General features: G+C 38.5%; 1 protein-coding gene across 2 annotated transcripts in view; it reads right to left on the bottom strand.

Moving 5' to 3' along the window:
* Nucleotides 1–13,187, bottom strand: part of LOC108691672 (polypyrimidine tract-binding protein 1) — a 381,205-nt gene extending 368,018 nt beyond the window's left edge. For both annotated transcript variants that reach the window (XM_018199534.1, XM_018199535.1), the window contains exon 1: nt 12,945–13,187. The gene's annotated coding sequence lies outside the window, so the exon portion shown is untranslated. The remainder of the gene's footprint in view (nt 1–12,944) is intronic.
* Between the last annotated feature and the right edge of the window lie 1,056 nt (nt 13,188–14,243).

The raw sequence follows: 14,243 nt of genomic DNA, 5'->3' as shown, positions 1-14,243 counted from the left end.
GCTACAAAGTTTTTTATATGATAGTTACTTTCAAGAGCTCTCGAGATCTCGAGTATTATATCGTGTAAGATCGATTTTTGTATAGCAAGCTGCACTACTTACACAAAAACTCAAACTTATCTTTCGTAAAAGATCACACTTTGATAGATACTCTTTATAAAAAAAGCTGTCATTATATTTTTATCGTAATATGGTAGCCACTAATCAAGCAAGCAAGTTAACGAGTCACAGTACAGGCAGGTGCAGCTCTTCAAAATCCACGACAGTGAAGCGTCGGTAATAATGTAAACACCGGTGTTTCGAGCATGTGCGGCAGGACTTTGAACAGCTGTATTCAACCGTCCGAACTTTCTTTTAGTGCGAAACGAGCTGATTTAGGACGCAAACAGAGGCGCACCGATTCCCGAATAACCTTTCCCGCCAGATCGAAAGGTCGTACTCGTGAAGTGATTCAGGGAACGATTCGAAATGCTGAGTTATATATGACCAGAGATACGTGACGCAAAACAGCTGCCGATGCCTCTTGATTATTCGAGCGGAACTAATAAACGATCGCTAATGCGTGGATTTAAGAAATTACGTGGTCTTGTATGTATGTAAAGTGTTGAATTTTCAAACTTGAACTTCCACGGAAATGACTTGAGAAAATAACTGCCTTAGTGAGCGATTAATAAAGCTTAATCAGGAATTTAAATTTTCGTATAAATTTTTGTCAAAAATAGATTGAGATAGGAATTCAATTTTGCCAAAAATAGATTGAAATAGGAATTCAATTGATTAGGAACTCAATTGAGGTATAAAATACTTCAATTAAGGTAAACTTTATTAAGTACATTTCAACTTTTAAATATTATTCATTGACGTAACGATTTAATATTTCACATGAAACAATTTAAATTGAATTGCATTTATAATAATAAAAATTAGACCGAGTTTGCGATACGTTGACTCTATTAATTTCGCAGTTTAGCATCATAAATAAAGACAAAAGATTGAACTGGCTGGAGTTGATCTAAATCAAAATAGATGTAAATCAGTCCCAATGGAAATTAAATAAGCATTCCACGGGACACAATAATTCGGTTGCTTTTGGTCTGCGACCGTAAAGCCGACCTATTTGCCTGCAGATGAACGTCTGCTCACGCTAATGAGTCTCGGAATGAAAACAGAAGTAAGGGACTTGTTGGCCCTGACACACATTCGTAGTGATTGAATTTTCAAGAAGTCCGGAACGTCATTTTCTCGAAGAAAATTTAAGAAAACTTACTTATACTAATAAAGTCGAGTTTCGTTAACTCTCGTCTAACATAATACACTGTTAGATATCAAAGGAACAATGGTAACTCAATTCCTTGAGTTAAATAACTCTTTGTTATTTTTAACTTCCATCAAAATGGAAATAAATCCATTTCTATGATTAGTTTCAAAGTAAGCAACGTCTGTATGCATTTAACGTATGCATTTAAAAAATGATATATTAAATATGAATCAAATTTGATAAATTTTCATAACTTAAATTGTTCAACTCCATTGTTTTAGTTAAATTAACGACATATTGAGTAGGCGATCTATAGAAATAAGTAAAAATAACTCTAATTATTAGGTTAATAATTTAATATTATGAATTTAACAGTATATAGTCTGTCAGATAATTGTTTGCAAAAAAAAGAGCAAGAAAATAAGAAGAATAAAACATATATTCACGTTTAAATAAAATACAACTTATAACTTACAACAAAGTTACTTCCTGAATTATAATTTCTGCAAACACGAGAGAAAGATATTCGACCACAAATCAAATTATAAAATCGCACTTCGCCAGATCTATCACAGAAGTCACTCTCCGTTATTTTTCCTCGATGAAATCCGCCCGGCTGTCACTACGCCGCGACATTTTTATCGCGCAAGAATATCGGCGGCGTTCCACCGAGCAGTGGAATTAATTAAGTATCTCTCTCCGCTCGGTGGGTGGACGTGCGGGATAGCAAAATTACTCGCTTCCTGGTTGAAGAGCCTCGGATTGTTCGCCGGCGCGAGAAACCGACGCGCGCTGAGCTCCGTTTACATCGCGTCATTTTCTATAATAATTAATATTATCGAACACGGCAAATTGCCGCAACCGCGAATGACGGAAAGTTAAGTTTCCCTCCATTAAATCTATCTTAAAATGTCATTTTTAGAAAAGCCAAGAATATACGACATATGAAGATTTATTATTTTAATGTTCGCCAAATCGAATAATGGTATCGTAAAAATTTCTATGTGACAAGAATTTTCCATTCTGCATACAGAATGACTAATCCATTTTTTATCATGTATACTATACCAAAAACCATTTTCCCACAGACGGATATACCCAAAATACGCATGATAGCGAGATCACTTCTGCGGCTTACGCGTAACAAGAAATTGATTTTCGACAGCGAGGAAAAAAAACAAAGGGAGATAGAGAGAGAGAGAGAGAAATCGCTTTCGTCCGCGCGCGACCAAAAATCGTATTCTCGTCGCGCAATCTCGGTAATCCGATCTAATTAACGAGGAGACATGATCGGATCATCGAATGCTCGCATTATTGGATACGCTGCATCGACGATTTTGTACACACGACGGAATTGTTTTCGAAACCGGTCGACAAACGACACCGATGAACGACGGTGCAACGCTCCGCGGCTCATGGCGTTATTTTCAGCGGCTCGCCGCGACGCTATACTGTCGATTTATTTACGGCACAAGCGCGACGAACCAACGAATCCTTTATTCCGACCGCGATTTTGAAAATCGCAGGCAATGTTTGTTCGGGACGTTACACATTTATTATATCGCGGCATCTGCAGATGCGACATCACAACGACTCGGAATACATAAGATCTGTCCTTTTTAACTAAACTTCTTGCACAGCTCATCTATCTTCTCTTCAATGTGAACTCTCTAAATCTGAATCAGTGTATAATCACTAATTACCCAGTGGCATACTTTGTACAGATAATCAGTGAATCAATAAAAAAAGGAAAAATGTTTGAGCGTTATATAACTGAAATACTGATATTTACACTTTAATTTCAATCTTTCAATATCATATTCATTGAATTTAAGCTAAAAACAGCTAAAACAAAAAGGTTACAAAATAAAGATTAGCTAGGTTAGGGATCTCACATTTAATTCACTGATTACCAGTGACATACTTGGCATCAGTGACTATCCACTGATTTAGATTTAGAGAGAAAAGAAAAATGAACTATGCAAGAGGTTAAAAAGGCCAAATCTACACATATACTTCTAAACATGGTTGGAAAATTTGTATTAAAATATATTTTACGTGTTCCAGACGGACCACTCAAATTTTTGTAACTGTTTAATTTTTACAGAATGGAAAAGTCATAGTAATACTAAAACAGTGTCAATTTTGAAAAAAAATATGACATATAATAACATCTTATTAAGAAAGAGAGAGAGAGAGAGAGAGAGAAGACAAGAGATGAATCGTAACATTTTTAAAACAGATGTCCGTCTTCTGAAAAAGAATTTAACAGAAGATTAGAAAATAACACAAACATCATGTAAAAAGTAACACAAAAAATGTAACAATTTGGAAATAAATTATGGAAACAATTTCTTCAGTAAAATTAACGTTTATAATATAATGACACATTTTATTCGTTTATCTTACTCGAATTTACGTTTTAAAATAAATTCTTTATATTAATTGTTTATTACCCATAAAGACTTGTTAACACTTAAGAAACATGAAATATTAATTTAATACAAAATATTCAAATAACGAAATCATATTATTTTAAATTAGCACCTGGGGATTAAGAATTCAACACAAAAATTTTAATGAGATTTGGTTTTAACAAGTACAAAATATTTTTTATTTATATATATGTACATTTACGATCTTATTTTCTCAAATTAATAGAAATAAAAATCCGTGAAATCACACATTCAGAAAAGAGAAGAAAAGAAAGAGTGGAAAATCGGTCGAACTTTTCCATTTGAAATAAACAGTTTGTGCTGTCAGAAAAAGTGCCTATCTATTTGGCAACGATTTCACATAATCACTTATTATCGTAAGGTGAGAATGAAAGTTGTAGCGTAAAAATGTTTAAGTAAAATCGCGAAAGCTTTTTACGAGTTTTTCTGCAACCGAACCATTAGCTGGAGCAGAATAACCATCACGCGATCGTATTCATGATTATTAGCCCGTCCGTTAATTTGTCGCCTCCGTCGACGACAGGCCGTCTCCACGAAAGACAGACGGGCCTGCGCCGTGAGTATTACGGTGGCAGTTAATTTTCAGTATCGATCATCCCGTGCGCAACGAGGGCGATTTAATTAATTAATTTCCCGCGACATGAGTTACAAGTACCCTGTTGGACGTTCGATCGTCGAGAAAATGGAGTCGGCCTTCTCGGTGACGCGCCTAAACACTAAACCTCTCGTCCATCTTCTAAACGAGAAAAATGGCATTTTAGCGATACAGATTTGAATCTTGCCAAATCGGAAAACAAGAAAATCGATAAAATGTATCGATTCAAAATCAATTAGAAGCTTTACATTAGTTGCGTTCAGTAGCAGCTTCGCAACTATTATAAAGTTTTTTTTAATACAGTTAGTCTCTACATTTAGCTCCAATAAGGAACTACGAGTATACGATCGCACATCATATAAAAGAATTTCACAACATTTGCAAAAGCTGCTTTCTCTGCTGAACGCAACCATTCAGTGATATGTGTTGCACCCATTTTTTTAAGTATCATGAAAAAATATTAGAGCGATGATAAGACAAAATTCTTTACAAGCCTCGTACAGTTTACATGATAAAACGTGAGCGTTTACTCGCAGCGCGAACGTACTCGCAAGTTGAGAGGCTCTCGCGTGATGGCAGCTCTTGAGTTACTGCACTCGTTTCATGCCGAATGAAATTGCGTATCACCTCTCACACAGTAACGTCACGTCAATGCCACGCAAAACCTTGCGTTGCTTATTTTTCCACGGGATAGTTTCCGGTAGATGTTTACCCGAGCGGAAGACTCCGACTGAGGCAGAGAGACGTAGAGAAGGAGAGATAAAGAGGAGTTCTTTTACTCCTCTCTCAATGCTACCCTCTTCCGCGGAAAGCTAGCCGGCAGTTTGAAAACCGCAAATCGCGAAACACGGAAATCACGCAAAGGAGGTGGGGGTGGGAATACCGTCGAGCAATCGATTATCGGAGAGGAATCGCCCTCTTATTACTCCAGACAACCGCTTTGTGAAGCGTTACAAAACGAACGCCACATCGATCGACAATCGATGCGATCACAGAACAAACAAATGCTGGAAAGAATCCAGATTGACGGCTATAAATATGCGGATGCATGGAAATTCAAGCGAAATTGCTCGACGGCATATGTCTAAAAAAAATATATATATTAGATAGAAAAAGATTTTACGAAAAAATTCAGGAAGAAAAAAAATACAAATTGAAAATTTCCTCGGTGCTGGGTGTCGTGAATATCAAATTTTTTATTAGGCATTCCCGTTGTTCTTTGCGTCTTCGGGAGTTCCCGGACATAATCCGTGCTTACAAATCTCGAATCACGGAAGAAAAATCGACGGAGCCACGATACATCGACTATAAAAGTCGCAATAGAAAAATATGGTACGCCTCGCGAACCCAAAATACGAAACTTCCAAGCCCGATGTAAAGAAAATAGAAGAGAAGAACACTTCGAAAGGAAATATTCCATTCGCATTGCGAAGGAGAAGGAGAATTGATGGATCGCTTTGCGGGAGTCGGACGACCTTGATGATCAAAAGAGCTCGCGCACTACGTGGGTGGCCGTTTGACTTAAATGTCACTTAAATAGTTTCGAATTTTACAAACATTATCATCATAAAACGCTAGCAACAATATTTTTACACAATTTCTCCAGATACGAAAGAGAAAAAAAAAAAACAATCACGTTATAATAAAAAATAAATAAAATAATGAATAATTGAAATAATAATTGAATAAATACATAAAATTCTAAATGCATTATTATTAACGAAATATTGAACATTATCGCTTGTGTGTTTCAAACTGTGTATAGTAAAAAAAACATTTTATATTTGTGTTAAAACCGATTCTTTAAGATTTTTGTGTTGAATATATTCGAGTGTTAATTTAACACTCGATTATATGAGTATGTTATTTTAACATTTTGTGTTAAATTGATATCCAATATTTTTGAATCAATCAAAATAATAATTTATGAGTAAGTAAACAATTAACACATAAAAATATTTTAAAACAAAATTTCTCTAAGATAAATGTGTAAAATAACATACTATACGTAAATATCAATTTTACTAAAATGTGCTATAAATGTTGATTTGTGAAGAAATGTTTTTCATTGGTTCCAAATTATGTCAGTGTTATATTATTGTGTTAATTTTTTTACATAGATTATAATATCTAGTTATCATAAAATATTTATGTTATTTCCTAACATATTCTCATCTTGTATTAAATCAACGCAAAAATTTTTGGCCATTTAGGAAACATGAAATGTATTAATATAAATTTAACACAAATTTTCCAACGGTTAAGTCGTGATTTAAAAAAAGATATCGCATTATATTGGAGTGCGAAAGAACTATTACGCCATATCAATATAGAAAGTAATCAGTAAGATAAAACGAAGCTGAGTTTACATTACAATCTAATTATCATGAAATCGATAGTTACAGTTCTAATAAAGATAACAGCGTTTAGTCCACGGAAATATCTTCGCGCGGAAGGAAAGGTTATTAACTTGTAAAAAAGGAAGGATGCCAAATTGACCTTCCGCGCTTAATAAATCCTTTAATATCTCGGTTATGGGAAGCATTTAGTCGTCTCGTAGGTCTCTAAGATCGTTCCAGCGCATGCTCAACATTCTTGGCATAGGGTTCCCATAAATTGTGAGTATGATACGTCCTGAAAACGTCGGCCGGAGTGCTTTAACACTAAACGACGAGAAAAACAAAAAGAAAGAAAAGATTAAACGGATGACACGTCGGGTCGATATCAAGGTAAAATGAGACATCTAACGTGCGCACAGCGTATGGTTGATGTTATAAAATATCAGCAAAAGAGTTTTTTTGCAACCTGTCAGCGCTTCTTTGAAATTCAATAATAATTCTATAACTAACCGATAAAATTCATCGTTGATTATTATCCAATAGTCATTGTATTCCCTGCTATTATACTTATATTAAATATCTTTACCATTAATTCTCTATCGTTGCAGAGCAGCAAATTAAAAAAAAAAAAAAAAAAAATCATTGGCGAACATCGGTCTCAAAAATAGAAATAGAGTAATTATATTTAAGCTTAAATTGTTGTTTCATATCCTTTTTAACTCCATATTCTTCAAATGACATCGAAAAGATTTTCGTGTTAGGCAAATATTTTCGCAAATGACAAAAGCGAAGTCTAGAGCGCATCGGTTCGATGAAAGGCATTCGAGGTTGAACGAGGAACTCGAGTTTTTTCTCGAGTTCGAATTACGAAACGCGTCTCGCATAATGATGAACCATAGTGATTTCGATTTCAGTTGCGGCACCGATGAAATAGAACCAGCCAGCGGCGACAGAAAAAGAGGGCTTAGTGATAGTGAGAACCGGTTCTCGCGATTCGGGCAAGATGATCGTGCCACGGCAGAAATGGTTTAATCATAATCCGAAAGCAATATCGCGATATAGCAAATGCAGGTGTTAGCAAGTGCATCATCAAAGAAAATAGCTGTCGAACGTTTTGCGAACGTCCGCGCGATTACCATTCGCGGCGCAAAAATACATACCCGAGACAGTCTTAGTCATCGACATTCGGATCACGGTCACAATTACGGCCGATATCACCGACTGTGGAATTTCAGGTCGAGATATGGCGTGCATTACGAAGTAGCCTGTGAACCCTTTCAACACATGACGTAAACAAAATTATCGAGAAGAATAGATAAATAGATAAATGAAGCGTTTATTATTGTTCTCTAAGGCGAGAACATACAAAAAAACAAAAAAAAAACAAATAAAAAGCAGCAATAATAACAAAGAATATAAGAAAATAATACATAATGAAAATGTATAATAAAGAAAAAATGTAACATAGCAAGGAAAGTGAAAAAGATTAATAAAAAATAGAAGATCACGATGAAAGAGAGAAAATATTTTTCCCATCTCTACCGATGTGTAGAAAACTATTAACGTCCAAATCCTCTAGATTGAAAATTTCATAATCACGAAAATTAATTGTGAATTCAGGTACATACACTCTGCGGGTGATTGGTAAGCTGTGATTGAGCCTGACGCGGAACCTTTTTTGTCTATTGGCTAACTAATCGCGATTACAGTGATTTCCTATTATGTCGATCGGCGACATTCGCGTACGAACACAAAAGGTGTGGTTTCTAATTCCCTAGGAAGCAATTACGCGTTGTAAGTTGCTTCACTCGTTCGTTCGGCGAGACTCGCTCTTGCTTGCAAGAAGGTACGCTCTGATTGCCGGTTGGCAGCCTAGTTTCTATTGACAATGGTGCCGTTGACGACGACGACAAATCTTGCTCAATGAGGCGACGTCCAAAAGATACGAATTTCATCCTCACGTTACGAATACGAAAGTGTCGGAATTTCAAAACGAGCTAAGCGAAATAATGCTGCGTTTAAGACAAGTTGCATATTTCAAAACGAACAAAAGAATAATATTTTACAAAAATTATTTTCAAGTCAGTTACTGTCTTTCAAACACAGAGAGAAAAGAATTTGATATTTATGCAACTAATTACACGGTAAAATAATTATGACAAGAATCTCCATTTTTATAATTATTACCCTAGACTATTGTTGTTATTAATGTCAATTTTCATTGGTACCGCACTGAAAAAAATGGCTAAAAAAATATGAACGAAATAGAAGATTCCGATTATATTGATCAAAATTCTAGTTATCTGAACTAGAATTTGATAGAATTAATTAGAAAATTTTGATTCGTCCATTTTTAATCAGACTTTCAATTAATCCAAATATTTTTTCCCCGAATGCCATTTTTTTCAGTAAATTAATAAATGTAATACTGTATACCACAGTCGTACTATTTTTTGCAGAAGAATAACATCGCCGAGCTAAATTTCTGTTATTTCTTCTATTAGAAAGCCTCTAATTATTGCTGCAACATTATCAATATGATATAAATTTAGATCGACGAGAATAAATCTAAAGAAAGGTCTCAGGTTAATAATCATATTCATAGTTCTCATCAAAAAAAATACAGATGACATTAAAAATAAGTGACAAGCTAAAATATATAAGAGTAATTTTCTCAGTTAGATGATTCTCGAAACTATCTAATGCACTTGTTAAAAGAAAGTTTCTCAAACCGCCGTGCCTAAAACATTAGAAAGACGTAGCTGAGTGAATGGGCACGTTCAAGTTGACAAAGCGAACAAATGAACATAATTGATTGTTACTTATTACTTATAGATCCAACCAATATTCAATCGCTCGGTAAGCATGCCTAGCCGCTTTGCCGTCTTGAACTCGTCCATTGTTTCAACGATCGTTAGATTAGAATATAAAATCGGGAAGCGCCAACAACAAGCAGAAGAATTCGCGTCGCGAGAACGGGACGGCTAGGTTCTCCAAAGTCGCGTGTAGCCGGGTTGCACGATCGCGAGGACGCGAGCACAACGGTGATTCTCACGATCCTGAAGAACCTGGCGTACCGACTGGCGTACCACAACCGTGGGGTACCGTAGGCCAGGTGCATACATGCATACGGCGGCTCGCACGTACGAGGCCGTGGGTTCGAGGAACGCGACGCGACGTTGCGTCGCGCAATGCGGCGCCGCGATAAGCCGCGCGTAACTATGCGCCACCGCAACCAAGCCGGACTGTTTACGGCAGCGATTTTTACGCCCATCGCCTCGCAAAAACGCGCTCTCTTCCCTCACCGTCGTCGCCTCGTCGTGTGTTGCAACCAGGAACGGCGACTCGCCTTGATACTAATTAAACGCTCGTCGGATCGGCCATCGTCGTTTCTCTTCTACCGCCCCTGCGTGACAGCGATGTTTTCCCAGTGGTAAATGATTGTTGCGCGAGATACGTTTGTATAAACCGAGTTCCTGCCGTGGAAAAGAACCAGTCTACTATCAGTCCTAGTTTGAAGCCTCGCGAGACAGAAATTTATTTACTGGTAGACATGACATAAATATTCAACGACATTAGACACAGGTACTAAACAAATAGGCGAGGAAAGAAGTATGCACGAGCGCAATTTATAGACGCTTCCTGTTAAAAGTGAAGATTAATGAATGTTAACAAACGACCGTTTAGGAGATCGAGTATCCTTTAAAAAAAGTATACAATATCATATTTGTACTGTCACTCGCATAAAGATAAATAAAATATTTGTCCATGAAATAAAGTAAGGTGATTTCGAACATGATATAAATTATAAACGAAATAAGATTTGAATCCAAGTTTCGAGATTCAAGTTTAGTTTTTTCTTGTTTGGTTCTTGCCTTTAGTATTCACCACACAATGGGACAAGATTGCTTTATCTTTTGTCTCTAGAGATCAGGAGATTGAAGATTCTCTTTTAGAGGTCGCAGTGTTCTGCTGAAATTAGCGAAATTATCTTATTGTAGTTTCTCTAAAAAAAAGAAAAAGTCACCAAATCTAGTCTTACTACCAAAGATTAGTATTTTTACTAGAAATCGATTGTCACTATTGATGTTTCGATATTTTGTTTAAAAAAAAGCACGCTTTCTCTAAAAAAAAAAAAAGAATCAAGATCTCTTTTTGAAATTGGAAGAAACTAGATGAAGTAAATGCGAGGCACTTAAAAAAAAGATCATGAAAATTTAGAATGGTTAGCCAGAAATTCTTTTTCGTCAGCTGAAAATGTTAAAAATCTCGACGGAATCTCCGACTGAAAATCGGCGAGATGATAAGTGACGATGACCAGTCACAATCTGACAAAAGATGAAATTCACGCAACCTTATACTAAAGTTACAGTGTTTAAATTTTAAAAATTAATAAAATAATTTTAAATAATACGTTATAATTGAAAGTATCATGGAAAGTAAATTCATGCATATTTATTATTCTAATTAGTAAAACGTTGCTCTGATTAAAAAAAATTCAAAGTATTTTATTGAAAAGTTGCTAATTTTGAATTGTGCCACTTTTCTACTAATGCTGTGATATTTCTTATTATTAAAACTATTAAGTATATTATCCTTCATCGTTTAATGCGGTGTCTACAATAAGAGCCATGACACACAAACAAACTTAAGCAGTAAAATGTAAACAGTAAGCGAATCAATCAATCACAGCGGAAACTGTAAGCCCATAATGTGAGCAGTAGCTACTCCAACACGTTGATTTCCTTACAGCTTAAGGGCTGCCGCACACAAAATACTGCAACAATGATATAAAGACGTAAACTTAAGCCAATCAGGATATTGCTTTACATAATCTAACGGAAATGAAAAAACAATAAACTTATCTATAACCTCGCATTTCAACCGGTTGAAATTCACCTTATGGATAAGTTTATTGCTATTTCTATTTCTATTAGAGCACATAGATCTAAAGCAGTATCTTGATTCGCTCGTCAGCTTAAGTTCACGTCTTAAAGTTACTGTTACAAAAGTTTTGTCTGCGGCAGCCCTATAGAATGGACAAATCACAATCAATTATTCTTCTCGTATTTGACTGTAGTTGGTCAATTCTTTACAGCTTAAGGTCCGGTTGCACCAACATTACTCTAACTTTAAGCGAGACTTAAAACTTTCTTTGTCTCTTTTCAGTTTCAAAACGAGATAGAGTTTTAAGTTTCGCTTAAAATCAAAGTAACGTTGGTGCAACCGGGCCTAAAACAACCTATTGCAGATCCGGCACTTAAGGTGTCATTTACGAAATGCTAAAAAGCAGCGTCAGGTTGATTACGGCTTCAGGGGGTCAATCATCGTAATTTTTCCCTGGGGCAGAAACATGAAAAATAAAAATACACAACAAATTTTCACTTTTCTTGTTTTCACCATAGGGAAAAAGTTTACTAAAAGTTGACTGACTTCCCAGATTGCTCGGTTCGAGGTTGGACGTTGGACGGCGCAGCTTCACCACTTTCACTTTTTATATGACGTTAATTTCAGTCATACATATGTATAACCTATTTTGACACTAAAAACAAGCATCAAGCATCAGCATGAAGACATCTTTAAACAGTAAGAAGCGATTAATCATAGTCGCTTATTCTCTTCACCGACTGATTAGTCAATTTCTTACGGCTTTATTATTCCATTGTAGACATGACGAAGAGATCCCAATCACAGCAAACTTTCGCAATCTCGAAAGAAAGCCGTCACGTGTATCCAGTCGGTGGCACCTGTTTCTCCTCAGCAGAAGCATATTTCCGCTCGTTTGCGCAAGCCAGGCTGCGCTCTGAAACCAGCGCGGGAAATCGGCTTTCCGGCGATGCACGTAGGAAAGGGCCAAGGCCATGAGACCGTGACGGATGGTATCCGTCCGAGAGGGAACAATCGCTCGTCGACCGAGTAGACCGAGACCACGTCGTCGACGGAAATTCGCGACCACGTGCGAAACAAGCAGCATCGGCGAGGGGGAGAGGGAGAGGAGTTCGGAACCCACCACGGCTCACGGCTGGTTTCAACGTATTTCAACGTGCGAACGCGCGGCGGACATGCGCCCTTCGCAGGGCGCGCACCGACGCGAGGATGAGGAGGAGTACGGGGGAGAAATCCGCGCGGATTTCGGGGCGCGCGCAGCGGGTTCGCGCGCGGCCGCGTGCGGCAGCGCCGGGAACGCTCGGCTCAACGTGGTGCCATACCGAGAGAATCGAGCCTCAAACTGGGAATCGGGGATCCAAGCGGAACGTCGTCATGAGGCATATCGGCTATTGGCCAAATGTACTAACCGTGTCCACGGTAGGGCTCCCAAGCGGGCGGCAGCGGTGGCAGCAACGATGGAAGGAATGTCCAGACGAATTCCGTGGAGTATCCGTGCACCTGGCGATGTTAACGGCGGTGAAGCAACTCGCGTGTTCCTCGTGTCACTCACAAAGACGCCGCGCGACACAGAGACGTACAAGATATATAGAAATTTCGAAAGCGAGAACAAAAAAAACTCTCTTCCGCGATCACCTTTCCTCTTTTCTCTCTCACGGATATTTCCGCCTTGCGGTACTTGCGACGCAAGCCTTCTTTCTTCGCCCCGTGATGGCACACACGCGTGGAAACACACTGTCGCAAAGTTACGACGGCGACGACTGCGGATCGCGTTCGTTCGTTATGAATCGAAGGCGACGTCACGGGAAAGACGGGGCACACTCATGCACATGCACATGCACATACATACACACGCGCGCGCGCGTCGAGGTTGACGGCGTCGTTCGTTCCGTTCGTCACGTACGTTACGGCGTTTACGCGTCGGCTATCGGCGAGGCGAGGCGAGAAGCCCGTTTTGGAGGTTAGGAAGCGCACGACGACGACGCACCACCGGCTAGCTACTGCTCTCCTTCCTCTCTCCGCCTTTCCCTACAAGCTACGTGCGACCGCGCTCTCTCTCTTACTCGATCTGCCCCTCTCACTCCGGCGCTCTCCCACACGAGGGACTACCGAGAACACGACTGTACGATCCTCGCGTCACGTTGCACGCCGTTCATGCGACTCCGTCGACTCTGACTACTAAAACCGATCGTCCGTTTTGCCGGGGCGTCGTTAAGGGGAAGGAGGGGGGAAACACGACTGACAGAGAAAAGGATAAACAACAGTCGCCGAGGAGGAAAATAAACAAAAAGATGCGAAAGCGCGATCCGCGGAACAACAAAGATGAAAACAGCGTTACTTTGAAATAAGAGCGGGCAAAAAGTGTGGAGGGGAGGAGAGAAGGGGAAAGGAGATTCCCCGAATATATTCGCCGGTAGTAATTTCGCGAGAAACAGAGAAATCCCGCAGTGAAAACCTCGAAAACGTGTACATACAATGAGCAATGAATCCGGCCAAAAATTGTATATATTCCGTTGAAAGAAAGAAAAAAAGAGAAATGGATAAAAATAAAGAAGGAGAAAGATGGAAGAAGCGAGGCGACGTTGAAAACTTTGCTACGAATCGCGGCACGCCATGAGAGAATAGGGGGCGAGAGGGAGAGCGCGTGTTGGAGACGCAGCGGATCTACGGTTACGGGCGGGAGAAGGTTAGGCACAACGCAACGCGCG

The sequence above is a fragment of the Atta colombica genome, unplaced genomic scaffold, assembly GCF_001594045.1.
Source record: "Atta colombica isolate Treedump-2 unplaced genomic scaffold, Acol1.0 scaffold49, whole genome shotgun sequence".
Lineage (NCBI taxonomy): Eukaryota > Metazoa > Arthropoda > Insecta > Hymenoptera > Formicidae > Atta > Atta colombica.
Note: the sequence above shows the minus strand (reverse complement) of the source record. Positions and strands in the feature narration are given on the sequence as shown.